Below are 19,673 nucleotides of genomic sequence, written 5' to 3'. Positions count from 1 at the left end.
GGGGTATTGGTGAGGGTGTCCTTTAGCTGGCAGAAGGCTTCCTCACACTCTGGGGTCCAGGTTACCTGGCGGGGTTGGTTCTTACGGGTCAGATCAGTGAGGGGCTTGGCTACGCTGCTGTAATTGGGAACGAATTTCCTGTAATAGCCTGCTGTTAGATGCTCTTCCCATGTCGCGCTGTAGATGGCGATGTCATCCAGGTAGGCACACGCATAGTCCTGGAGACCATCCAGAAGCCGGTCAGCCAGCCTCTGGAAGGTCGCCGGGGCATTCTTCATCCCGAATGGCATAACTCGAAACTGGAATAAGCCGAACAGGGTGACAAATGCCGACTTGGGAATAGCGTCAGGACTAAGGGGAATCTGCCAGTAGCCTTTGCATAGATCGATGGTGGTCAAATACTTTGCCCCCGCCAGCCGGTCTAACATCTCATCCACACGCGGCATGGGATACGCATCCGTCACCGTTTTCTCATTGAGCTTACGACAGTCTATACAAAACCGTGTAGTCCCATCCTTCTTGGGCACTAACACTACAGGGGATGCCCAGGGAATATCTGACTCTTCAATGACCCCTAAACGCAACATCTCTTGTATCTCTTGTTGCACCCCTTCTCGTACAGACGCGGAAGGGGGGTTGTCGCAGGGGGGTCTGATCCTGGGTCTCAACCTTGTGTTGTGTCAGGCGAGTGTACCCTGGTCTCCCCGAAAACATCCTCTGTCGCTGCCTCAACAACGCCTCCGCCTGCTGTCTCTCCCGGGGACCTAGGTCTTCACCCAAGTGTACTTCGTCCCATGTTTTTGACTGAGTCCTTTCCCCTAAGACATCAAGCAAGGGAAGTCCGGCTAAATCCTCTGCTTCAGGTGCACAGATGGCCACTACCTCTTCAGGGCGCTCCAGGTAGGGCTTCAGCATATTCACGTTGAACATGCGGATAACCCTGGGGTCGTCACAATCGGCGACATTATAGGTGGTGTCGGCTATTTTCCCCACTACCTGGTAGGGCCCCTGCCATGCAGCTTGGAACTTGTTCTGCCTAGTGGGCTCTAATACCAGGACCTTCTGTCCTATTTCCAAGGTGCGTTCTCTGGATGTTCCAACGTACAGCCTGGGTCAGCTCCTGTAGGCGGTCCCGGAATTCCAGCACATAGGGTACAATATGTACCAATTCTATGATGCCCTCCCCTTCCCAGTGTTCTAGCACTAAGTCTAGGGGTCCCCTTACCCGCCTCCCGTATACCAGTTCGAAAGGGGAGAACCCCGTGGATTCTTGGGGCACCTCACGATAGGCAAACAGGAGATGTGGCAAAAATTTCTCCCAGTCCCTGTAGGTCCTGGTAAAAGTCCCAATGAGTTGTTTTAACGTCCCGTTAAAGCATTCACACAACCCATTGGTTTGCGGGTGGTACGGGGCGCTTCTAATGGACTTTACGCCACACAGCTTCCACAGTTGGTTGGTAACCTCTGCCGTAAACTGGGTACCCTGGTCAGAGATAATCTCCCGGGGAAATCCAACCCGTGAGAAAAACTGGAGCAGGGCAGCCACCACCGTCTCTGCCAGTATGTTAGGTAACGCAACCGCCTCTGGATACCGTGTGGCATAATCTACCACTGTCAATATATACCTTTTCCCTGACGGACTGGGTTTGGCTAACGGCCCTATCAGATCGACCGCTACTCGGCTAAATGGTTCCTCCACAATGGGGAAGGGGCGTAATTTGGCCTTGCATCGACCTCCCCTCTTGCCAATGCGCTGGCAACGGTCACAGGTCTGGCAGTACTAATGAACATCATAGGTTACCCCCGGCCAAAAGAAGTTTTGTGTCAGACGATGCCTGGTGCGACTGACACCGAAGTGCCCGGCCAAGGGTATGTCATGAGAGATTCGCAGTAACTCCTGCCTATACTTCTTGGGAACTACCAGCTGTTGTTTTATAGTGGAGCTCATCCCTGTGTGGTGCTGCTCTGTGATCCAGTAGAGGAGTCCCTGCTTCCATACAAACTGTTCCCCTTCCAGTACCCCTCTCCCCTCCTGTGCCTTCCCACGATATCCCTCCAATGAAGGATCCTCAAGAAACTCCCTCTTAAATTCATCTGGGGTGGCCCAAGAAATGTGTCTGGCTATGGGAATACGTGTAGGGATGGGATGTCTTACCTGGGCCTCCTCTGAGTGTGATTCTGCCTCCGCAGCTCAAGCTTGTCTCCGGGTGGTCACAGGATATGTCTCAGCCAGAGGGGCAACCGAGAAGGCAGACGACATGGGCCCCAAGTCATTTCCCAGCAAGACGTCTGCAGGCAAATCCTCCATCAAGCCGACCTCAACAAGGCCATCCCAGACTCCCCAGTTTAGGTGAATCCTGGCAGTGGGCAGTCGATGTATGGCTCCCCCTGCTACACGGACTGCCACTATCTGGTCCGTCTTCTCTTGGTCCCGGACGGAATGAGGCTTCACAAGGGTCAAAGTTGTCCCGGAATCTCTTAATCCCTGCATACGTTTCCCATTAACACACACGACCTGTCGATTATCTACCCGGGTTGCCTGCACGGGGTCTACTTCATGCAGCACTTCCTCCATCTCTTCCACCCCCTGGTTAGTCGTAGCCCCCAATGCCGGGACAGCTTCTTATTGGTAGCAGTGTACAGCGGCCTGGCTGAAGGTAGCTGCTCCCACCTTTGGCCACTGGATATGCTGAGTCCGGTTGGGACATTGTCTTTGCAGGTGGCCCAGCTGATGGCAGGTGTGGCATCGCGCCCCAGGGGGACTGTGGTAGGCCGGGTTTTTAGCTGGTCCCCCTACAATCTTCTTGTCAGGACTCTGGACATTTTTTACCTTTTGTGCATTACTGCCTTTTTCCAACATGGCGTCTTTGGTCTCATGTGCACTTGTCTTCCTGCTATAAAACTCCACCCCAGCCTTCAGTCTGTGCTAGATTATTCTGCTTTGCATCCAGCTCCTGATTACTCCCTGGTCTTGCACCTGCACCTGCTCCTGTGAACCTGTGTTGGAGATCCTGCCACTCTGCTCTGAGTTCCTGCTGCATACACCAGTGTTCAGTAATCCTCCTTCATCTGCTGCTCGTGTTAACTTCATCTGCATTTGCTGGACATGTAAGCTGTTTCTGCTCTGCAAAACCTGAGACTATTAACCAGGCCTCCCTGGTTGAGCTAAGATATGATTTGAACTGCCTAATAGCATATCTATCTGTGTCTGGACTAAGTCAAGGATCTATTCGTGTCAAGTTTCCTCAAGAATACCTGTGCTTCATAGACTTTCTGCTTGATTGCATTTTCCTCTGAAGTTTCCTATTGACTGCTAAGCTGCGTTTATTATTTGCACCAAGTGTTGTGGACCTGAGTTTCTCTCTGCACCTGCTTGAATCACCGTGTGATAATCTACACTTTACCACTTATAAAACTGTGTCCTGTTGTCTTGTTCCACACAAAGAGTCTCCTGAATTATCCCCTATAATTATTACACTTCTGTGGTTTGGGGGCCTCCAGGTCCATGGGCGGACCCCTAGTGACCATCTTTGATCCGGACAACTGAGGCCTCCTGGCATCATGATGTTCATCGGCCAAATGAGCGGCCTCCTCAAGAGTCGTTGGCCGCCTGTCCCGAAGCCATTCCTGTGTCTCGGGGGTTAGTCCATTAAAGAATCGCTCTAACAAGAGCTGGAGGACGTCCTCCTTAGTGGTTGCTTGGCTCCCTTGTACACACTGTAGCAGTGACCGCCGTAATTTACAGACCCATTCAGCGTGGGTATCGGTTACGCGTTTTATAAGTCCGCATTACTTTTGGCGGTATGCCTCTGGTGTCAGCGCATACCAAGCCAAGATCACTTCGTTGATCCGCTCATAGTCCATACAGTCCTCATCAGGTACCGTGCGATAGACGTCCGCTGCCCGGCCGGTCAGCATGCTGGCCAGAATCTGAACCCGTTCCTCCGGCTTCACTTGATGAAGGGCACACTGCCGCTCAAAGTCCTGCAGAAAGCCATCAATGTCTTCCTCTGCCTCCCCCAACTGTCGGAAGGCATAGACTTTCTGTTTGTTTGCATCTACCTCTGAAGTTTCCTATTGACTGCTAAGCTGCGTTTATTATTTGCACCAAGTGTTGTGGACTTGAGTTTCTCTCTGCACCTGCTTGAATCACCGTGTGATAATATAAGCTTTACCACTTATAAAACATAAAACTGTGTCCTGTTGTCTTGTTCCACGCAAAGAGTCTCCTGAATTATCCCCTATAATTATTACAGGATAATCTAGCCATAAAAAAAAAAGGAGACTGCTGGAACAATGACTGCAGAAAGCAGATTAGAGCAGGTGTTTTCCATAATTAGATCACTGCAGAAAGATGTGGAAGGTCTGCAAAAGAAGTTTGGAAGCTCTGAACACAATCAACAAGTGTTTGGACAAACTTTGCAGGACTTAAGCAATCGCATGGCAGCCCAGGAAAACAAACTTGCTGGCATAGAGTCCCAGTATGGAAGGGCTTTTCAGGACATAAGCACACAAATAGCTGCACAAGTAACTTTACCCTCTGGGCAACCGCCACCAGCTAGCCCACCTAAGTTGCCCCAATTCAGATTTAATGGTGATCGCGACAAATTTTGTGGCTTTGTGAATCAATGTATGCTTTATTTTGATGTGCATGCTGATCGTTTTCCTAATGATAGATCCAAAGTATTGTGTGTAATAATGCTGCTGACCGCACGAGCGCTCGCCTGGGCGAATCCAATGATTGAGTCTCATGACACACGGTTAAATGACTTGGATGATTTCTTGGCCGCTATGGCATTAATGTTTGATGACCCTAATCGCCGTGCAACCGCTGAATCTGCTTTATTGTCTTTACGCCAGGCTAAACGTTCTGTTATTGAGTATGCTACTGAATTCAGGAGATTGGCGGTAGATACCAATTGGGACAGTTATGCACAATTGCTTATTTTTAAAAAGGGGTCTGTCTAGTATTATAAAAGATGAACTAGCCCGCTCTGAGTCACCACAAGAGCTAGAGACATTTATACAGCATTGTGTAGCATTGCTTTTGATACAGTGCCACACAAAAGGTTGTTACATAAAATGAGAGTAATGGGGATAGGGGAAAATATGTGTAAGTGGGTTGAGAGCTGGCTCAGGGATAGGAAACAAAGGGTGGTTATTAATGGAGCACACTCGGACTGGGTTGCGGTTAGCAGTGGGGTACCACAGGGGTCAGTATTGGGCCCTCTTCTTTTTAACATATTTATTAATGACCTTGTAGGGGGCATTCAGAGTAGAATTTCAATATTTGCAGATGACACTAAACTCTGCAGGGTAATCAATACAGGGGAGGACAATTTTATATTACAGGATGATTTATGTAAACTAGAAGCTTGGGCTGATAAATGGCAAATGAGCTTTAATGGGGATAAATGTAAGGTCATGCACTTGGGTAGAAGTAATAAGATGTATAACTATGTGCTTAATTCTAAAACTCTGGGCAAAACCGTCAATGAAAAAGACCTGGGTATATGGGTGGATGACAAACTCATATTCAGTGGCCAGTGTCAGGCAGCTGCTACAAAGGCAAATAAAATAATGGGATGCATTAAAAGAGGCATAGATGCTCATGAGGAGAACATAATGTTACCTCTATACAAGTCACTAGTGCGACCACACTTAGAATACTGTGCACAGTTCTGGTCTCCGGTGTATAAGAAAGACATAGCTGAACTGGAGCGGGTGCAGAGAAGAGCGACCAAGGTTATTAGAGGACTGGGGGGTCTGCAATACCAAGATAGGTTATTACACTTGGGGCTATTTAGTTTGGAAAAACGAAGACTAAGGGGTGATCTTATTTTAATGTATAAATATATGAGGGGACAGTACAAAGACCTTTCTGATGATCTTTTTAATCATAGACCTGAGACAGGGACAAGGGGGCATCCTCTACGTCTGGAGGAAAGAAGGTTTAAGCATAATAACAGACGCGGATTCTTTACTGTAAGAGCAGTGAGACTATGGAACTCTCTGCCATATGATGTTGTAATGAGTGATTCATTAATTAAATTTAAGAGGGGACTGGATGCCTTTCTGGAAAAGTATAATGTTACAGGGTATATACACTAGATTCCTTGATAAGGCGTTGATCCAGGGAACTAGTCTGATTGCCGTATGTGGGGTCGGGAAGGAATTTTTTTCCCCATGGTGGAGTTACTCTTTGCCACATGGGTTTTTTTTGCCTTCCTCTGGATCAACATGTTAGGGCATGTTAGGTTAGGCTATGGGTTGAACTAGATGGACTTACAGTCTTCCTTCAACCTTAATAACTATGTAACATAGACATTCGCCTTACTGAGCGTAGGCAGGAGAAATTTGCTGCATATAACAGTGTTTCTAACTTTTCCCTTCCTTCCAAAGAGCCTGCAGGTAAAACTTCTCGGGAGGTGGAGGAGGTGCCCATGCAAATTGATTCCGTTCAGAGACGCGAGATCAATGAGCGCCGGGAGCATCGCATTCGTGAAAATCTATGTTTCTACTGCGGCCTGTCTGACCACTTCTTGATCAATTGTCCTAAGTGTCCTAGACGGCCTAACAAGGTGCTAGCAGCAATAGGGGAGTATGACAACTGTGATGATGAATCTGACATCTCTGAATGTAGCCTGCCTTTAAACGCTGTATTCCATTCACTTTCTATGACTTCACCCCCCAAGAAGCTGAAGTAAAAGAACTCTCACTGTTCTCTCCCTATAAAGATCCTGTGTTCAGGAAAGTGGATTTCCAGTTCAGCTATGATTGACTCTGGTGCAGGTGGCAATTTCATGTATATCGCATTTGCCAAGGAACATGGTATTGAAATTCAGCAAAGAGCCTCTCCAATTACCATGGAAACAGTGGATGGGTCACCTTTAATCTCTGGGCCTGTGGATCAGGAGACCGTACCCCTTGAAATTTTGTTGGAGCCTAATCATCAGGAGCAACTTTCTTTTTTGCTAATTTCTTCTCCTCATTTTCCTGTGATTTTAGGCATTCCTTGGTTGCATTCTCAGAACCCAATTATCAACTGGGAGACAAAGGAGATTATCTTTCCAACAAGGAGCAACTCAGCATTAACAGAAGCTGTCCCTGAGTCCACGGCTACGGAACCACATGTACAGGTATCTTCTTTACCTTCAGCTTATAAAGAGTTCTCGGACCTCTGTGACAAGAAGAATGCAGATCAACTTCCTCCACACAGGCATTATGACAGTTCCATTGAGTTGCTTCCTGGGGCAGATATTTCTTTTGGTCACGTATACCCTTTGGCGGCACCTGAGCTTCAAGCCTTAAAGGAGTATATTGATGAAAATCTGGCCAAAGGCTTCATACTTCCTTCTTCCTCACCAGCAGGGGCACCCATTTTTTTGTAAAGAAGAAGGATGGGACCCAGAGACCCTGTGTTGACTATCGGGAACTCAATAAGGTAACCGTATGAAACCGTTACCTTTTGCCTCTGATTTTCGAATTACTGGAAAGAGTCCGCCATGCTAAGGTGTTCTCTAAGCTGGATCTTCGTGGGGCTTATAATTTGGTCCAGGGGATGAGTGGAAGACAGCATTCAGATGCCGGTATGGACACTTTGAATCTCTTGTGATGCCCTTCGGGCTTTGCAACGCCCCTGCAGCATTTCAACACCTTGTTAATGACATCTTCAGAGATTTGTTGGACCAGTTTGTGGTAATCTATTTGGACGATATACTAATCTTTTCTGACTCTCTACAGGAACATGAAGAACATGTCAAAACTGTTTTAAGACGTCTGAAAGAGAACCAACTGTATATCAAGCCGGAGAAATGCGAGTTCCATCATTCTGAGATACAGTTCTTGGGTTATATCATCTCTGCCCAGGGGCTGAACATGGAATCTGGTAAGATTCAGGCTATCCATGACTGGCCGGCACCCAAGAACGTTAAGGAGGTCCAACGTTTTATTGGTTTTGCAAATTTCTACAGACGCTTCATTCGACATTTTTCTGATATTGTCCGTCCCATTACTTCCTTGACAAGGAAGGAAAAGCCCTTTAAGTGGTCATCACAGGCTCAAGAAGCTTTTGATCGGCTGAAGATCTGTTTCACATCAGCACCGCTGTTGATACACCCAGATCCAACACTTCCTTTCATTGTGGAGGTGGACGCTTCTGATAATGCTTTGGGTCTATTCTCTCCCAAAGAACTGGAGAGAAGGGTCTGCTACATCCTTGTGCTTTCTTTTCCCGTAGACTAACCTCAGCAGAGAATTACGACGTGGGAGACAAGGAATTGCTGGCTATTATTGAGGCTTTCAAAGAATGGAGGCATCATCTGCAAGGAGCTGCACAACAGATCATAGTGCTAACTGACCATCACAATCTAGAGTTCCTTAGATCCGCTAGATGTCTTTCTCCTCGTCAGGCTCGTTGGAACTTATTTTTAAATCAATTTAACTTTGTTATCTCGTACCGTCCAGGTTCTCGTAATGGGAAGGCTGATTCTTCATCCCGAATCCATGCTGCGGATTCCGTACCTGGAGCCCCGTCCAAGACCATTCTATCTGATGCCAATTTCATCGGAGTTATCCACGATCAGGACTTGTGGAAGGAGTGCAGGGAGGCCTATGAAGGTGATGTATTTCTGGCCAACCCACCTGTGGATATTAATCTTGTCTTTAAGGGTGACATGTGGTTCAGAGATCGACGTATCTACGTCCCGGAGGTCGTCCGTCTGCAGATCCTCAAGTTGGTTCATGACTCCAAGTTGGCTGGTCACAGGGGGGTACAGAAGACACAAGAGTTCCTGAGCCGATTCTTCTGGTGGCCAACTTGCCTGAAGGATACCAAGGACTATGTTCTCTCTTGGGAGGTATGTGCCCGTTACAAGACTCCTCATGTGGCACCTACGGGTCTTCTACAACCATTACCTGTTCCGTCCCGCCCTTGGGGGAATCTGAACCCGTTCCTCCGGCTTCACTTGATGAAGGGCACACTGCCGCTCAAAGTCCTGCAGAAAGCCATCAATGTCTTCCTCTGCCTCCCCCAACTGTCGGAAGGCATTATACTGGATCTTTTTGTGGCTTACTGTTAAAGGTACCTGGGCGGAGGCCAGAGCTCCCCCTGGTCGCTGACTCTCCTCTCTCCGCTCTGCCATCTCCATCTTGGCCAGCTCCACTTTGGTCCGCTCTGCCATCTCCATCTTGGCTAGCTCTATTCTGGTCCGCTCGGCCATCTTTTCCTTCAGATCAGTACGCACATCAGCCATCACCTCTCGTATGATCTCTGCTGCAGGGTTTGGGCAATAGAACGCCAGTCTGTTCTTTAACTCCCTCTGGAATTCAGTCTCCTCCACGTTCACATTGGGGGGCGCTGCACTGTCGTGTTTCATGATGGCTGCTATCAAATCCGCTTTTGTTTTGTTGCTGGCGATTAACCCTCGGGCTTCCACCAGATCTTTTAATGTAGTCCTCTAACTTCTGGTAGTTTTCCATTCATTCCTTTCCTCCTGTAGACGGGGTATCACATCCCACTGTCTGCCACCAGTGTAACGGGGGCTAACGTGCTGGAGTACCTCTTTCAGTACCACCCCGTGTTTCAGGAGGTCCACTCTGCTTTGGCTGGAGTCTGAATGAAGGAAACTGGCTGAAATTGCTTGGCTATATGGGCACATATAAAAGCTCACTGCTTCTCCATGTATTTCCAGTCTGACAAAACTTTACTCACAGGACACAGAATATATCACACAGATACAGAGGGCAGGCCAGACATACATTACAATAGCCGCAGGTGGCCGGAGCCTACCGATATTTACTGTGGGAAATACAAAGATGGGGGAGGTCAGAATCTATTATACATACATATAACTGCACAACATATTCTGGGTACTGGGGGGTTCCGTAAAACCTTAGTATTGCATAGGCGATGGAATTAATGCTTGAGCAGGTGATGAAATTATCACCTGTGCAACACTAAGGAAATCCTGAAAACATGACCTGTTGTGGGTCTTCAGGACTGGAGTTGAGTAACACTGTACTAAACCATCTCAGACAGATGTCTGTCCAGCCTCTGTGTGAAGACTTCCATTGAAGGAGAACTCACCACCTCTCATGGCCGCATGTTCCACTCATTGATCAACCCCAACTCTCAAAAAGTTATTTCTAATATCTAATCTGTATCTTCTCCCTTTCAGTTTCATTCCATTGCTTCTCGTGTTTCCATGTGAAATAAGAATAATGATGATCCCTCTACTCTGTGACAGCCCTTCAGATATTTGTACACAGCTATTAAGTCTCCTCTTAGCCTGTTTTTTTGCAAGCTAAACATCCCCAGATGCTTCAATTGTTCTTCATAGGACATGGTTTGCAGACCATTCTGGTTGCTCTTCTCTGAACTTGCTCCAGTTTTTCAATGTCTTTCAAAATGTGGTGCCCAGAACTGGTACCAGTATTCCAGAGGAGGCCTGACCAAGGAGGAGTAGAGTGGAATAATTACTTCAGGTGAAGTAGACTCTATGCTTCTCTTAATACATCCTAGAACTGTGTTTGCCTCTTTTGCTGCTTGATCACACTGCTGACCCATGTTCAGTCTGTGATCTATACCCAAGTCTTTTTCACACGTGCTGTAGCTTAGTTCTATTCCTCCAATTCTGTAGATGTAATTTTCATTTTTCTTGCCCAGAAGTAGAATCTTGCATTTAATCACCCTATTAAATACCATTCTATTAGTCGTTGCCCATTGTTCAAGCTTATCTAGATCCTTTGGAATCCTTTCTCGGTCTTCTCTACTTCAATAAAGTACTGTCTTTGCTGAACGTTTCACTTTCACAAGTAACAATAGGAGAAAATTGCCACATAGCTTCTAACGGAAGGTGTGGCCCTATACTGCTATTTGGGCACACGGCAGGGCTTAGATGGGAACAAAACAACAGAGGTTTTGGAGCATGAATTTTAATGGAATCATTTTCAGGCACCAGATCATATCTGCAAAGTCCCTGAATACCAGCTGAGCCCCAGTTTGGAAATTTCGGGTGTTTTCCATAACTTAATGGATTCTGGATGGTGCAGACTAAAAATGACAAACTTTCACAATTATACCATTTCAGTTCCTTTGTACAGTAATACCCAAAATGTGGTTATTATCCGCTCCTTGGACATAAAGTACGAAGAAAAATCCAACCATGTGATGTTTCAGACCAAATTTGGCAATTTTGACTTCAGTTTACCATGATTAACAGCAGCCTCTCTCCACCTGATGCTCTGCAGCAGCCTCTCTCTCTGCCTGACGCTCTGCAGCAGCCTCTCTCTCCGCCTGACGCTCTGCAGCAGCAGCCTCTGTCCGCCTGACGCTCTGCAGCAGCAGCCTCTGTCCGCCTGACGCTCTGCAGCAGCAGCCTCTGTCCGCCTGACGCTCTGCAGCCGCAGCCTCTCTCTCCGCCTGACGCTCTGCAGCAGCCTCTCTGCCTGGTGTTCTAAAGCAGCAGCCTCTCTCTCTGCCTGATGCTCTGCAGCAGCCTCTCTCCGCCTGATGCTCGGCAGCAGCAGCCTCTCTCTCCACCTGAGGCTCTGCAGCAGCAGCCTCTCTCCACCTGACGCTCTGCTGCTGCAGCCTTTCTCCGCCTGATGCTCTGCAGCAGCCTCTCTCTCCGCCTGATGCTCTGCAGCAGCCTCTCTGCCTGGTGTTCTAAAGCAGCAGCCTCTCTCTCTGCCTGACGCTCTGCAGCACCCTCTCTCTACACCTGACGCTCTGCAGCAGCCTCTCTCCGCCTGATGCTCTACAGCAGCAGCCTCTCTTTCTCCACCTGACGGTACTGTAGAATTAACTGCAGGCGCACACTGACATCATATTCTCCCAGCTGTTGTGAGGCCTTTTGCTCAAAACAGTCCCTACTCACCCCCCAGAATTTGCATTGTTAGCGCCCCCAGAAGTTGTTTCTGCGACAAGGTCCATTGTTGGTTCTTCCGAGTTGGGCTTTCTCTTTGTTCAGGGGCCATGGTGCTCTGCTCAGAGTCCTGCTCCATCAAGGCCCCAATCAGCAGATCCTTGGCTTTGTCTGCTGCTTCTAGTCCTCTCTCTCACAGAGGTTAATCAGAGCCTCCGTTCTCTGCTTCTTCTATACGGCTGCTATATCGGGAATGAGCCTTTCCCAAAAAAAAGGGTAGAAAAGAAAAACGGGAAGAAGAAACTGCAGATACGTCTGCGTAAGCACGGAGATGGACCATGTAGAACCGATGCACTCCTCCCAGGATACACACAATGGTTATACATATACACTAGGCGTTCCAAAGTTTAGGGTCACTTAGAAATGTCCTTATTTGTGAAAGAAAAGCAGTTTTTTTCCAATGAAGCTAACCTTAAATGATTCAGAAATATACTCTATACATTGATAATGTGGTAAATGACTATTCTAGCTGCAGACGTCTGGTTTGTAATGCAATATCAGCATAGGTGTATAGAGGCCCATTTCCAACAACCATCACTCCAGTGTTCTTATAGCACTTCTTGTTTGCTGTGTTAGAAGGCTAATGGATGGTTAGAATACCCTTTAAGACCTTTGTGCAAGAATGTTAGCACAGCTGAAAACAGTTTGGCTCATTAGAGAACCTATAAACCCGACCTTCCTTTGAGCTAGTTGAGAATCTGAAGCATTAAATTTGTTGGTTCCATTAAACTCTCAAAATGGCCAGAAAAATAGGCATTAGACCTACCGGTAATTATGTTTCCAGGAGTCCATCCTGACAGCACCATGGAGGACGTCCTCCTCCCCCTTGCTGGGACAGGAAACACACGAGCGTTTAAAGGTCACGTCCCACCCCCAAATCCTCAGTGTTGTAACAAGAACCCACTAATGGAAATGCAAATAAAACTTTAATGACAGAAACATATTACATCATATGTCATAACATCAAAATAGGGAGGGAACAACCAGTGCTGTCAGGATGGACTCCTGGAAACATAATTACCGGTAGTTCTAATGCCGATTTTCCATGACGCCCCTCCTGACAGCACCATGGAGAGTAGCAAAGCACCTCCTTAGGGTGGGATTACCGCTTGGAGAACTTTTCTCCCAAATGCAGTTTGTTGACCAGACAAAACATCAAGTTTATAATGTTTACAAAAGGTATTGGCACTTGCCCGTGTAGCTGCCCTACAAATCTGCTCAAGAGAGGTGCCTGCCCTCTCCACCCAGGAGGCAGATATCCCCAGTGTAGAGTGTGCACGTAGACCCACCGGAGGGGGAACCCCGTCAGACTGGTAGGCCTCAGAAATCACAGACGTGATCCAACGAGCAATCGAGGCCTTAGAGGCCTTCTTTCCCTTATTTTTTCCCCCAAAAAGGATAAACAGATTTGGATCTATCCGCCAGGAACTGGTGGCTGCTAGATAATCTAAAACCACCTGCCGGACGTCAAGGGAATGAAGGGTTTTTTCCTTTGCGTTGGTAGGATTGTTACAAAATGAAGGTAATACGATCTCTTGATTTCTGTTTTTAGCCGAGCTTACTTTTGGAATAAATGAGGGATCGAGTTTAAGGATTAAACTATCCTCTCTAATCTGTAGATACGGATCTCTGGTACATAGGGCTTGGATTTCCCCCACCCTCTTGGAGGTGGTGACTGCCACTAAAAATGCTGTCTTCAATGAGAGAATTGATATGGGCATATTATCGGCCGGGGCGTATGCGCCTCTACACAGGAATCTGAGAACCAGGTTAAGGTCCCAGGGAGGAGCCAACTGCCTAATGGTGGGGCGTAACCTCTGAGTAGCTCGGATAAATCTAACTACCCATGGGTTTGATGCTAGAGGGTAGTCAAAGAAGGAGCTAAGTGCCGAGATCTGCACCTTCAAATTGCTTGGTCTAAGACCCTTGTTGAACCCAGCCTGCAGAAAATTTAGGATTCTAGGTATGTCAGGAGTGTCTGCCGCAACGTCGGACCTGCCACCTTCCAGACAGAATCGCTTCCAAATCTTTAAATAGATTGCCGATGTGACTGGCCTTGATAGTGGCTATCACCTGATGTGATAAGCCTCCAGCCTTCAAGATGTCCTCTTCAGGATCCATGCTGAGAGATGGAATTTTCCTGGATTCGGGTGGTATATCGGACCTTGATGAATTATATCCTCCCGGAGAGGGAGCTCTATTGGGTTCTCAATTGCCAAGGCCCCTAGCAGAGGGAACCAGCTCCTTCTTGGCCAGTATGGAACGATCAACATGACCTGAGGTCTGTCTTCCTTGATCTTCCGGAGAACGGCTGGGATCAGCGCCAGAGGTGGGAACGCATATGAGAGAGGTTCCACCCAATTTTGGCTCAGAGCATCTACCCCATCCGGGAGATCCAATGGGTTCAGAGAGAAGAATTTTGAGGCCTTCGAGTTTCTTCTGTTTGCAAACAGATCGATTCTGGGAGTTCCCCAAGGAAGACATAACTCCTGGAAGATATCCTGGTTGAGTTCCCACTCTGTTGGGCACACCCGCCTTCTGCTCAGGCAGTCTGCTATGACATTCTGAGAGGATTCCAGGTGAATTGCAGATATGGATAGGACCGAATCTTCTGCCCAACGGAATATTCTTCCCGCCAGGTCCTGGAGCGGACGGTGTCTAGGGCCTCCTTGATGTTTCAGGAATTAAACTGTTGTCACATTGTCGGATAATATCCTGACATGAAGATTTGCAAGCGTGTGTCGGTTTCGTCTCAAGGCCTCCCAGACGGCATACAGCTCCTTGAAGTTGGAGGAGCTGAGATTGACATGTGCTGGCTACCTGCCCTGTAGAATTTTGCACTTTAGATGGGCTCCCCAGCCCCACGCGCTGGCGTCCGTAGTGATCACTACGTAAGCGGAAGTGGACCATAGCACTCCGACTCTTAGGTTCTCTGGTTGTGTCCACCAATGGAGAGACCTTCATACCGGATTCGTTAACTTCAAGGTACTGTCCAGTGAAGACTCACGGCGATCTCAGTTGGAGAGAATCAGTCTCTGCAGAGGCCTTGAATGTGACTGTGCCCATCTGACACATGGTATACAAGCCGTCATTAGGCCTAACACTCTCATGGCCATCCTTATGGACACTTTGTGCTCTAGTAGATGCCTGATCTGGATCTGGATTGCCTCCAGTTTGTCTTCTGGTTATAGGGATATTCTGCGTCTGGAGTCTAGACACACTCCCAAGAAGATCTTTCTGTGTTCCGGAATCAGGTCGGACTTCTGCCAGTTTATGACCCAGCCTAATTGTTCCATTACTGATATTGTCTGGCTTCTGTGAGCAGATAGTGTCTCTGACGACTTTGCCACGAGGAGAAAGTCGTTGAGATATGGAACTATTATGATACCCTGGTTTCTCAGGAAGGCGACAATCATCGAAACCAGATTTGTGAATATACGGCGTGCTGAGGCAAGCCCGAAAGGAAGGCATTGAAACTGGTAGTGATAGGTCCGGGACGGCAGAGCTACAGCAAACCTCAGAAGCCTTTGAGATGAGGGATGGACAGGGACCTGATAATAGGCACTCTTCAGGTCGAGAGTGCACATTACAGCATCCCGATCTATGAGGTGAATTGCTGATCGTATGGATTCCATACGGAAACTCTTGTACATGGCCCAGGCGTTCAAAGGTTCTAGATTTATTTTCATGCGGGAGTGGCAGGACGGTTTTGTGATGTAGAATAGGGGAGAGTAGTGTCCCTGGCCTACCTCTAATGGAGGGACCGGAATTATGACTGCTGAATAGAGCATGTCTTGCAGGTCTATCAGCATGGCCGAGTCCTGCGTGACAACGGTAGGAGCAATATATCTTTCTGGAGGAGGGGAGTAGAGCTCGATGCTGTATCCCTCTGCCACAGTTCGGAGGACCCACTGATTCTGAGTGATCTGGGCCCAGTTTTCTGCAAAGTGGCGAAGCATCCCCCCGATATATGTGGCGTCATTGTGTTTTGGATCTGGAGGATGGACTGAAGAAGAAGTTCCTGTTCTTATTGCCCTGGCTATGGGAACCCCTGTAGGGTCCTCTATTGGACCTACCCCCTCTGAAATCATACTGTCTCCAGAAGGGGAATCCTCTCTGAAAGGACTGAGGCTATTTTGGGTTTGTCCTCCGGGAACCCCTTCTTTTTATCAGAGGCGGATTCTAGGATAGTATCTAGAGAACGTCCAAATACTCATGACCCTGAAAAGGGGATTGAGCAGAGCTTGGTCTTGGAGGCATTATCTCCTGACCAGGATCTTAACCAAACCGCCCTTCTAGCCGCGTTAGATAATGAGCCGCTTCTGGCTGAAAATCTAACTAACTCCGCCGTCATATCAGATAGAAAAGCTATGGCTGATTTCATAATGGGGAGGGAACTCAAGATGTCAGACCTCGGGGTTTTATTGGACAGATGCTCTTCCAACTGCCCCATCCATAGGTACATAGATCTGGCCACTGAAGTGGCTGCTATGTTGGTCTTAATTAAGGCCGCAGAAGATTCCCAGGCCCTTTTAAGAAGAATGTCAGCCTTCCTGTCCATAGGATCACACAAGTTGGATGAGTTCTCAAAGGGTATAGCAGTCTTTTTGGCGACATTTGCTACGGGAACATCAATCTTAGGTATTTCCTCCCATAGCTTGACTTCTTCAGGGTCAAATGGTAAGCGACCCTTAAAGTCGCGAGACAATACCAGCCTGCGTTCCGCCTCCTTCCACTCTTCCAGTATCATAGCTTTAATATGTTCGCTAACGGGAAAAACTGTTTGTCTACGAGACATAAGTCCCCCGAACATCAGATCCTGTCTGGACTGCGGCTTGGATGTCTCCTCTATCTGCATCGTGCTTCTCACCGCCTGGACGAGCTCGTTCGTCTCCTCTGCCTGGAAGAGATATTTTCTATGGTGATCTTGGCTCCCTGAGGGGAGCTCCCCCTATTCTTCTGAGACGGAGTCCCCTGGATCAGACCCATCCTCAGAGCTATACTCCGGCTCTCTCTGGTCTCGTTCCCGTCTGGCTCTTTTGTGGGGCTGGACTGCCTTGCAAGGTTGGACACGAAAGCTTGGACCTCTTCACGGATCAGGGATCTCATTTCTGAGAGTAGTGAGGATTGTTCGTCTATCACAACCTTAGATGTGCAGTATGCACGCAAGGTCTTGCCGTGGGAGTCCGGGAGTTTCACATGGCATATGGGACATCTATTAGATTTTGTTGAGACCTTGCCGGGTTTCTTAGCAGGAGCGGGGGGGGACAGCGGGGGTTCCCTTATCCTAGATGATACAAGATAGGGAGTAAATAGGATAGGCCTGTATTTTTCGGTGTGCGGTGAGGGTAGTCTGCGCTATGCGCACTTACCCCTCCATCGTCGGGCACGTCTCCTTCCATGTCCCTTTAGCTGCGGCAGTCAGAAGGCCCCATGGTGACTCCAGACGCTGAGTAGGAGCGCCCGTACTGTTATGCGTTCCAAAGCTGGAGCACACGCACTTCCCCGCTGTAACGGCATCACCGGAAGTGACTGTTACCAGATGTTGCGATACCGGAAGTGACGCGGTCCACTCGGCATTCCGGAAGTCGCTTCGGCGAGACGAGACACCACGCCGGATGCCGCGACTCCCTTCAGCATGGAACCGCGTCCCCAGCCGAGAGCCTCCCACCGGGAGGAGCGGCTGCAACCAGGAACCTCGTCCTGCTCCTGGTCTTTGGAGCAGAGGGACTCCCCACCGGGGAGTTTCTATCTTGAGCCTCTTGACAGGTGGAAGGATATTGGCAAGCCGCATGATCCCCCTGAGCTCCGGTAAGCTGTGCAGCTTCTCTCGTGCGTCCCTCCTTGCAGGGACAGGAAAAACACTGAGAATCTGGGGGTGGGACATGAGTTTTAAACTCTTGTGTGTTTCCTGTCCCAGCAAGGGGGAGGAGAATGTCCTCCATGGTGCTGTCAGGAGGGACGTCCTGGAAAAAAGAACTTTCATGTGAAACTCGACAGTCTATTCTTGTTCTTAGAAATGAAGACTATTTCATGTCAGAAATTGCCAAGAAACTGAAGATTTCCTACAACGGCGTGTACTACTCCCTTCAGAGCAGAGCACAAACAGGCTCTAACCAGAGTAGACAGAGAAGTGGGAGGCCCCGCTGCACAATGGAGCAACAAGACAAGTACATTAGAGTCTGTAGTTTGAGAAATCGAGGCCTCACAGGTCCTCAACTGGCAGCTTCATTGAATAGTAGTACACGCAAAACGCCAGTGTCAACGTCTACAGTGAAGAGGAGACTCCGGGATGCTGGCCTCCAGGGCAGAGTGGCAAAGAAAAAGACATATCTGAGACTGGCTAATAAAGGGAAAAGATTAATATGGGCAAAAGAACAAGGACAATGGACAGAGGAAGATTGGAAAAAAGTGTTATGGACAGAAGAATCCAAGTTTGAGGTGTTTGGATCACACAGAAGAACCTTTGTGAGACGCAGAACAACTGAAAAGATGCTGTAAGAGTGTGACGCCATCTGTCAAGCATGGTAGAGGTAATGTGATGTCTGGGGTTGCTTTGGTGCTGGTAAAGTAGGAGATTTGTACAAAGTAAAAGGGATTTTGATTAAGGAAGGCCATCACTCCATTTTACAGCGCCATGCCATACCCTGTGGACAGCGCTTGGTTGGAGCCAATTTCATCCTACAACAGGACAGTGACACAAAGCCACCTCCAAATTATGCCGGAACTATTTACGGAAGAAGCAGGCAGCTGGTATTCTATCTGTAATGGAGTGGCCAGCGCAGTCACCAGATCTCAGCCCCATTGAGCTGTTGTGGGAGCAGCTTGACCGTATGGTACCAAAAAGTGTCCATCAAGCCAAACCAACTTGTGGAGGGGCTTCTGGAAGCATAGGGTGACATTTCTCCAGATTACCTCAGCAAATTAACTGCTAGAACGCCAAAGGTCTGCAATACTGGAATTGTTGCAAATGAGCATTCTTTGATGAAAGCAAAGTCTGAAGGAGAAAATTATTAGTTCAAAAATCTTTTTTTTGAACCTTGTCAATGTCTCAACTACATTTTCAATTTATTTGCCAACTCATTTGATTAATAAAAGTATGAGTTATCATGGAAAACACAAAATTGTCTGGGTGACCCTAAACTTTGGAAGTGTAGTGTACAATGGTAAGATATGCAAATACATGTTATGTACAAAAGCAGATGTATCCTGTCAATTACTAGATCACAACTTCCCAAAGGAAGGTCACAGGGTGGCGGTTATGGCATCATCGGATCCAGCCAGGCCTCAGTTACTCTTGGAGACAAAACACAGCTTCACTATCTGGCTTCTACAGTTCGTTCTATGCACCTCCCCACCCTGGGGTGCTTGAACAGATCGAGACCCTAGAAGGGGTTGGACCCGTTCAAGAGATCTCGAAAATGTATTTATTTATTTTACTCATTTATATAGCGCCATTAATTCCACAGTGCTTTACAGACATTATTGGCGCTGCCCCCGATGGGGCTCACAATATAAATTCCCTAAATCTAAATTCATTATGTCTTTGGAATGTGGGAGGAAACCGGAGTACCAGAAGGAAAACCACGTAAACACAGGGAGAACATAAACTCCTTGGAGATGTTGTCCTTGGTGGGATTTTAATTTAAGACCCCAGCGCTGCAAGGCTGCAGTGCTAACCACTGAGCCACCATGTCTGTGTGTGGCTGGGATGAACTATCTATATATATAATTGTCTAAGGGTTT

At 47.8% G+C, this 19,673-nt stretch overlaps 1 protein-coding gene and 1 pseudogene across 1 annotated transcript in view; both read right to left on the bottom strand.

Annotated features, from left to right (window-relative positions):
- LOC143808876 (uncharacterized) overlaps positions 1-19,673 on the bottom strand; it is a 986,487-nt gene that overhangs the window by 607,481 nt on the left and 359,333 nt on the right.
- The window catches only part of LOC143808898 (uncharacterized), a 94,528-nt pseudogene that overhangs the window by 2,979 nt on the left and 71,876 nt on the right, over positions 1-19,673 (bottom strand). The window lies entirely within an intron of this gene.

Source organism: Ranitomeya variabilis, chromosome 2 (genome assembly GCF_051348905.1).
Source record: "Ranitomeya variabilis isolate aRanVar5 chromosome 2, aRanVar5.hap1, whole genome shotgun sequence".
Classification (NCBI taxonomy): Eukaryota; Metazoa; Chordata; class Amphibia; order Anura; family Dendrobatidae; genus Ranitomeya; species Ranitomeya variabilis.
Note: the sequence above shows the minus strand (reverse complement) of the source record. Positions and strands in the feature narration are given on the sequence as shown.